Here is a 7977-nt window from a genome sequence, read left to right as displayed (position 1 = left end):
ACGTGGCCCTAGCGGTCTGCAGGACGTGCTGCCCTCGGCCCAGGGACCCTGCTCCCGGAACCTCCAGCTCGGGGCACCCACGTGGGTCCTCAGGAGGAAACTGGGGAAGGTGGACAGCGGGTGGACACCCAGCTGGTGAGCTTGGGGGGAACCTGCAGCCATTTCAGTAACCGTATCCCCCAGGCTGGTGGGTGAGCCACTCAGCCGCAGACCCCTCGCCCGGGACACCGGGGCCATTGAGGGCCCCTGTCACACTGCCCAGTAGGGGCAACCAAGGCCCAGCCCACCCAGCAGCCTGGTGCCCAGCGTGACCAGATCAGGAGGACACCCTGTGAGGACCACAGCTGAGAGCATGGCTACGTTCATCATTAAAGATCAGTGATGGGGGCTTCCTTGGCGGCGCAGTGGTTAGGAATCCGCCTGCCAACGCAGGGGACACGGGTTCGAGCCCTGGTCTGGGAGGATCCCACATGCCGCGGAGCAACTAAGCCTGTGCGCCACAACTGCTAAGCCCGTGAACCACAACTGCTGAGCCTGTGCTTTAGAGCCTGCGAGCCGCAACTACTGAAGCCTGCACGCCTAGAGCCTGTGAGCCACAACTACTGAGCCTGCGCACCTAGAGCCCATGCTCTGCAACAAGAGAAGCCACCGCAACGAGAAGCCCGTGCACCGCAACGAAGAGTAGGCCCCATTCACCACAACTAGAGAAAAGCCCACACGCAGCAACAGAGACCCAACGCAGCCAAAAATAAAAATAATATAAATAAAAAATAAATTGAAAAAAAAACGACGATGACGAGGGAGGGACAGGGACAGGGAGACAGAGGGGGGCCCAGCCACAGAGCCACTCCTGACGGGGACGAGAGAACCCCTGGGTTACTTCTTCGCTCCCCCAGGCCCAGAGCCCACAAGGCTGTGGCCATGCCCTTTGTCCTTGGGCCCCAGAGGCCTTGGTTCTCCACCTGCACTGGGACGGGCGCTGTGTCTTCTTTGGAGCACCTCCAGCCTGGAGCTGACTGCACCCCAGGTGCCAGGCCTGGAGGCCCCCCGCCACCCTCCCCACTGCCCCAGGCCCTGCCGAGGTCCGGCCACCAGCCTGGAGGGCTCACCGGAGCGCAGATCCTCGGAGGGGAAGTTGTTGAGAACCTGTCCAGAGCGGCCACCGCGACGCCACCTACAAACCAAGCACAAGCCGCTGGTCCCTCGAAGAGCCCAACTCAGAAGCACCGTAGGATCCAGAAACCCCACGTCTGGGCGTGCCGCCCAGAGACTGAAGGCAGGGTCTCAGGGGGAGTCCGCACCCACGGTCAGGCCAGCACCGCTCCCACAGCTGAAAGGTGGACACGACCCAAACACCCGTCCACGGACGAGCACAGAGGACAGCGTGGCCCCTGCACACGACAGAATCCGATTTAGCCTCGAGGGGAGGGAACGCTAAGCCTGGTACAGCCCGCTTGGACCTTGAGGACACGATGCTGAGTGAAATAAGCCGTCCCGAAAGGACGGATCCTGTGCGATTCCACTTACACGGGGGGCCTGGGCTAAGCAGGCGAGTTCACGGACCGGGTGACGGTGGGGGAGGGGCAGGGAGCCGGAGCCGCTCGGAGACCGATTGTCAGTTTGGGAGGATGAGGAGGCTCTGGAGACGGATGCTGGTGACACTGTGAAGGTACTTCACGCCAGTGAGCTATACACTTAAAAATGGTTACGCTGGTAAATCTTTGTTACGAGTATTGACGCAAGTTTTAAAGGGACAAGCACAGTACAGGCTCTCTTGCTGTCTGGGTACCTGAGGCCCAAATGGGGGCCAGCCAGAGGGCTGTGCGGGGGTGTCAGCCCCATTCCCCCACCTGCCTGGGGACCCAGCAGCCCAGGGCCCTGCGACAGCCCCAGGCTCTTGGGTGTGGGTTTGAAACAGCATCGTCACTGAGGGATCACGTCCATTGACACTCTGGCAAGATGCCACTTCCTGTTTCCAAGAAGGAAAAAAGGCCAAGCAGGCTTGTAGAAAGCTGTCTCGGCTCCAACATCAAACAGCTCACCACGGCGTCTCAGTGAGTTCAGTGTAAATGAACCAGAAGCACGTGGGTTAAATTTCCCTTGAAATTCACTCCGGTTTAAAATTTAATGGAAAAAGTGGCTGGCAAAACTTGTTTAGAGCTTTATTGAACCAAAAACGCTTTAAAAATAGTTTGGGAAGCCCGGCAGCCCCAAGCCATGGGCAGATTCCACCTCGCCGCGGGGTCGGGTCGGAGCCCTGGGCCCGGGAGTGGCGGCTGGCCTGTGCACCCACCCTGAAAACTGCGCCGCATGTAAAACGAAAGCCAATCAGAGCAGAGACGGGGACTCAGCAGCCTCCCCGTCTAAGGCTGGGGTGAAAGCGGCACGCCCTGGGTTGCTGCTTAATTGAGCAAATTTGCCGCCAGAAAACTGTTACTATCATTCCTCTTACTCTTTCACAAAAGGAAAGCTTGTGAGCTCACAGATGCAGACCCCGACACTCGCCAGAAACAAGAGGTGGGACCTAGTCCCCTCCGGCCGGGTCGGTGGCCAGAGCAGACGCCGCGACGGCCAAACCAGGGAGCTGAGTGCCCTTCTCTTCCGCACGTCCTCCGACTTCTCAGAAATAAAGGACAGGGCTCACCAAGCCCGCAGCTGGCCTGAGGCTGGCAGGGAGGGCGCGAGGCAGCCGCCCGGGGCTCAGGGCAGGGGGAGCTCCAGCAGGTTTCCCAAGAGAACCGACGTGAAGCTCGAGGACTCTGCTGGCGGGGCGCTCGCAGCCTCCGCCCTCACCCATCCTTCTGCATCCGCTCCGAAGCTGCCGGTCCCTCTCGGGCCTTGCAGAGCAGGGGCAGAGCCCGGGTGCCAGCGGCGGCTCCTGTGTGACCTGGGGTTCTAGCTGAGGCCGAATCCCACAGCAAAATAGACGGAGGCAGCGAGAGAGGGAAGGGGTCTCCTCCCCTCGTGAGGAACCCAGAGTTGGGCTTTCAGGTGCCTCTGGATCCAGGTGATCAAACCGCCCAGGAATCTGCCTCTGGCCGCGCCTTCCTCACGGGCCCAGTGGGCACGGCTTCCCGGGGGGGCCTCAGAGCCGGGGGCTCACCCCCCCACGGCCCCCAGGAGCTGAGTCCCAAGGGGAGCAGGGCAGCCCACGAACCACACGGAGGGGTCCCCGGGCGAAGTTGCCTGACGGGGGTACCGTGGGGAGAAGAGGGGCCTGGGGTGGCACCATGGCCACCAGCCCGGCAGTGGGTCAGGAGTGCCCCCAGCGGGCTGTCAGCCGGGCTCCTCGGCGGGTCCTTTGGAGGGAGCGCTGGGTGGGTGCTTCCCGGGCACCCGAGGGAGGGAGACTGCAGGACATGACGTGGCCTGGGCTCCCGGAAGGAAATACACACCACCCAGCCTTTGAGTTTGTTCCCTGGAGCCGCCGAGCAAAGTACCACGAACTGGGGCCTCAAAGTGACAGAACGATATTCTCTCACAGCCCCGGAAGTGCAGGGTCAGGGCACCGGCAGGGTCGCGCTCCCTCCTAGGCTCCAGGGCAGGGTCCTCCTGCCTCTCCCAGGGGCCGGTGGTGCTGGCGTCCTCAGGGGCACTCCCGTGTCGCTGCCCCGTCACCTTCTCTCTCATGAGGACGACGGCCACATTGGGTCAGGCCACGTAATGACCTCCTCTTCACTGATCCCATCTGCAAGGACCCTGTTTTCACATACGGTCCACTCACGGGCACCAGGGGTCAGGGCTCCAGCGCCTCCTTGGAAGATGCAATCTGGCCCAGGACGCTCTGGCTCTGAGATGTTCATCACGTTCGTTGAGCGGCTGGGGGCCGGTCACCGAGGAAAGCGGGCAGGGCCTGCTTTAACCCTCACCACAGCCCACGAGCTGAAGGCCTCGAGGACGGCTCCCCTGGGTGCCGCGCGGGGCTGCAGTGCAGACGCCACGTTAACTTCTGCGCTGCAAGCGTGAGCTCAGCTGACCTGCTTCACAGTGAAAACGCAGAAAATCATCTCACAGAAAACAACCATTTAAAGCCTCTGCAAATGCTCCTAAGGACAAAATGGCAAGTGAAACATCTATTCAAGAAAATCTACGGAAACTGCTTTAAAAAGGAGAGTCTTTGGTATTTGAACCGAGACTCCCCCAGCGTCCCAGCTCAGCGAGGAGGCGGCTCCAGTCCAGAGGCTGCAGCCACCAACGCGGGGCTCCCTGTCCCCGTGGGCTGAGTCCCCGGGGAGTGCGGCTGGGAAGAGGGGCACCTGCTCCCACGCAACCCCCACCCCTGCAGTGGAACGGAGGCTGTACCTTGAGAATGCCGGGAGCCCCAGAGCCCTCGCCCCCGCTTGTGAGGGTGGTTCCACGCCAGGAGAGACCTGCATCACAGTGAAGGCACTGAGAACCACAGCGAGGAGAACACCCTGAGGGCAGCAAGAGGAGAGTGTGGTCCCTTCAAGGGGCGCCCGGTAGGACTGACCCCAGACGAGACTGGCCTTCCGCAGAGACACCGCAGGCCGTAAGGCAGTGTCTAGCACATCCCAAGTGCTCAAAGGAAACAAAGAAACCGTCAACCAAGAATCCCATACTCAGCAAAGCTATCTTTCAAACATGAGGGTGAGATGAAGATCCAGATACACAAAAACTGAGAAGTGGCTGCTGGCAGATCCGCCTTACGAGAAGTAAAGGAAGTTCTTCAGGCTGAAAGCACACGACCCCAGACGGAAACTGAATCCACACGAGGAAAAACAGAGTGCTGTTAAGGTAAGCAGGTCATTGTATAAAGCAGCGCAAATGTATCGTTTCCTCCTGTGTTCTAATAACTGATTTAAAAAGCAATTGTATAAAATTACATAGATATAATGTAATGGCAGGCCTATTACCAGTGGAAATGTAATACATGTGTGATATTTTCATCAATAACAGTACCAAGGAAGTGGGTGGAGCAGAGCTGGGCTGGAGGAATTGACTACAGGTGGTAAAGGAAGCACGACTGCAGAGTCCCCTGAGTTTGCAGCATTACTATTGGTCATGTAAGTAACATAATGCCATAAACAGGGGAAAAAGGAATAAGCCCACATAAGATTAATGCTTATGTATATCACTGGAATTAAGCTAGTATAAATCTGAACCTGACTGTGATGTTAAAACGTAAGTGGTAAACCCTAGAACAACCACTAAGGAAATAACTTCAGAAAGGGTGAAAGTCATTAAAGAATTCATAATGCTACATGAGACAACATTCACTTAACATAAAGAAAGCAATAAAGGGAGAACAGAGGAACAAAACAGACACGAGAAACACAGGAAACAGGAAAAATGAGATGGCAGATATAAATCCAACGATACCAACGATAACGTCAAGTGTGGATGAATTTAACAAGCTGATAAGAAGGCAGAGATTGTCAAACTGGACGGAAAAAAGGTGATCCAACTTGCAGCTGGCCATAAGAGGCACACTTTAGATTCAAAGGCACGAATGGACTAAAGGGGTGGAAAAATATACTATGCAAAGAACAAGTACGGGAAGGCTGGAACGGCTGCACCGATGTCAGACAAAATAGGTTTTAACACAACAAGTGTTATTACAAACAAAGAGGGATGTTTCGTAATGATAACAGGGCCAATCCATCAGGAAGACATAACAATTAGAAACATATGTGCATCTAACAACCGAGCTCCAAAATATATGAAGCAAAAGCTGATGGAGGGAAGGGAGAAATAGATGGTCCTACAGCAATAGGTGGAGGCGTCAATACCCCACTTTCGATAACGGATGTAACAACCAGACGAAAGTCAACCAGGAAGCAGAAGGCTTGAGCCACACCGTAAAGCAACGAGGCCTAGAAACGTGCTTAGGATGTGCCACAGCAGGACACACATTCCTCTCAAGGTCACGTGGAACGTTCTCCAGGCAGGATGTTTTAGGCTATAAAGCAGACTCATCTGTCCAAGGCCACCACACTGGACGGCGGTGCGAGGGGCTACGGAGGTGGGCAGAGATGTTTCAGACAGTGATAAGGACCCGGGGAGGGGGGGCAGGTAGAGTGGAGGAGGGCTCTGGGCGTTGGTGGGGGTGAGGCTGAGACTCAGGGTGGGTGGCAGTGAGGTGGGGGAGGGGGAGGGACAGCAGGAGCCACGCTGAGAGCGGTGCTCAGGGGAGGTGACTGACTGATGACTGCGGCTTTAGACCTGGTGGTGGTGCTTGGAGTGTGTGCTCGGGAGACGAAGGAGGCCCCTGCACCGTTCCAGGGAAGAGGGGTGGATTAAAGAGCGATTTCACAAGTAAACGCACAGTGCAAACTTCCAAGCCCTAAATCCATGGACCTCTAAGGACACGTCAGACCGAAGCAGGACGTCCGGAGGGGCTGACACAGGTGTGCAGCCCCGTCTTTCTCAACTTCAGCCACGACCTGGAGGTGCACTGCCACTGGCTTTTTGAAAACCACCTCAGCTAAGTTTACTTAGAAGTAAATACCCTCTTCACAATTCTGATTTTTAACTTCATGCCAGTCTCCACCCTCTGGCTAGCTGCCCCCGTCCCCAAGCACACCTGCCAGCGCCTCTGTTCAGTCCGTGTGCTTCTTGCTGGCTGCAGGAAGAATGCACACCTGCCCCTTATAGAGGATTCAGATGCCCAAAGTGTTTCCAAATGGGAGGACGTTAAGCTGGCCACTGCCGGGCTCACCACGTGGACCTGGCGAGCACAAAGCATTCACGTGCAACCCGCAGACGTTTGAGGTGATTTTCACCAGCAAGAAGTGGCACCTGGGTGTGCGACTGAGGAACAGGAAGAAAGGGTGGGCCGTGGCCCAGCACCTGCCCAGGAGCCCCTGCCAGTGCAGTGTGTGCATGGAAGCTGCCTCCCTGGAGGCTGGAAAGCCCCAGGCCAGGTGGGCCAGACGGTCCCCAGCGGGGCTCCCAGGGCGGGGGACAGAGCATCCCCTTCAGGGCAGCTCCAGCCAGGCCAGGGCTTCCCAGGTCCTCCTGACCAGGTCCCGGACCGCCCACGTCACTGAGGGTGGCGTCTCCATAGCAGTTGTGCTTAAACACAAAAGCCCGAGCAACTGCAGAGTCTATAGGAAATATTAGGCAGGGTGGATGGATTACCCAAGTGTGCGCCAAGAGAGGATTTGGCATCCATGGTAAGCTGCTTTGGGTGTATTTGCCCCAATAACCCACAGAAGCAACAGTAATCTAAAAATAGTCTTGTTTTCTGTCCTAAGCTCCTTTCTACTTCGTTAGTCATCACCCATCCTTAAAATAAATCCGTGTAACGTCTCTCCTAGTGGCAGCTATAAACACACTTCGAGAGGAGGCCCGAGGAGCCGGAGAGGCGGAAGGGGAGCGCGGGGGGCCGCGGCCGCGGGGACGGAGGCCCGTGGTCCCGCGGTGGCCGCAGGACCGGCCCGAGGCGGACACGGGGGCGCGCTGGCCGCCGAGCTGCGCCGCCGCCCCCGGAACTCCCTGCGCCCTGGCGCGCGGCCACCGTGGTCCCGGCAACGGAATTAAACAGAGGGAAACAGACGGGGATTCCGTCACCCGGGCGGGGGAATAAGGGGCGCGTTGAGAGCAGACAGGAAAAGAGCTTTTCTGGATGGAGTGAAAATTATTTATTGGAGGAAGAGGAGGAGGGGCAGTGGCGGCCAACAGCCCCCGGCTCGGCCCCTCTGCAACCCAGGGGCGCCCCCGGCCCCAGGGGGTCCCGCGGGCTCCAGGACCGGGAGACGGTCCCGCGCGCGTGTGAAAGCGCGAGAGGGGCGGACGGCAGGGGGTGAGAGTCTTTATTTTAATACAACTTTCCACACCCCCCTTCGCCCCCCGCAAGGACTCGGCCCCCTCCTCCTGGCCCGTCCCGGTAGTGGGGCGGGACCTCTCCACGCACACTCTCCTGGCAGAACCCTGGCACTCAGGTCTGGGGACACCAGAACGTACAGCGGCCAGATCATTTTAAAGGGAGGGGCGAGGGAGGGGCGTGGGCGGCCT

Source organism: Neophocaena asiaeorientalis, unplaced genomic scaffold (genome assembly GCF_003031525.2).
Source record: "Neophocaena asiaeorientalis asiaeorientalis breed wild unplaced genomic scaffold, Neophocaena_asiaeorientalis_V1.1 scaffold124, whole genome shotgun sequence".
In the NCBI taxonomy this organism is placed as follows: domain Eukaryota; kingdom Metazoa; phylum Chordata; class Mammalia; order Artiodactyla; family Phocoenidae; genus Neophocaena; species Neophocaena asiaeorientalis.
The sequence above is the reverse complement of the archived record's forward strand: the minus strand, read 5'-3'. Positions refer to the sequence as shown.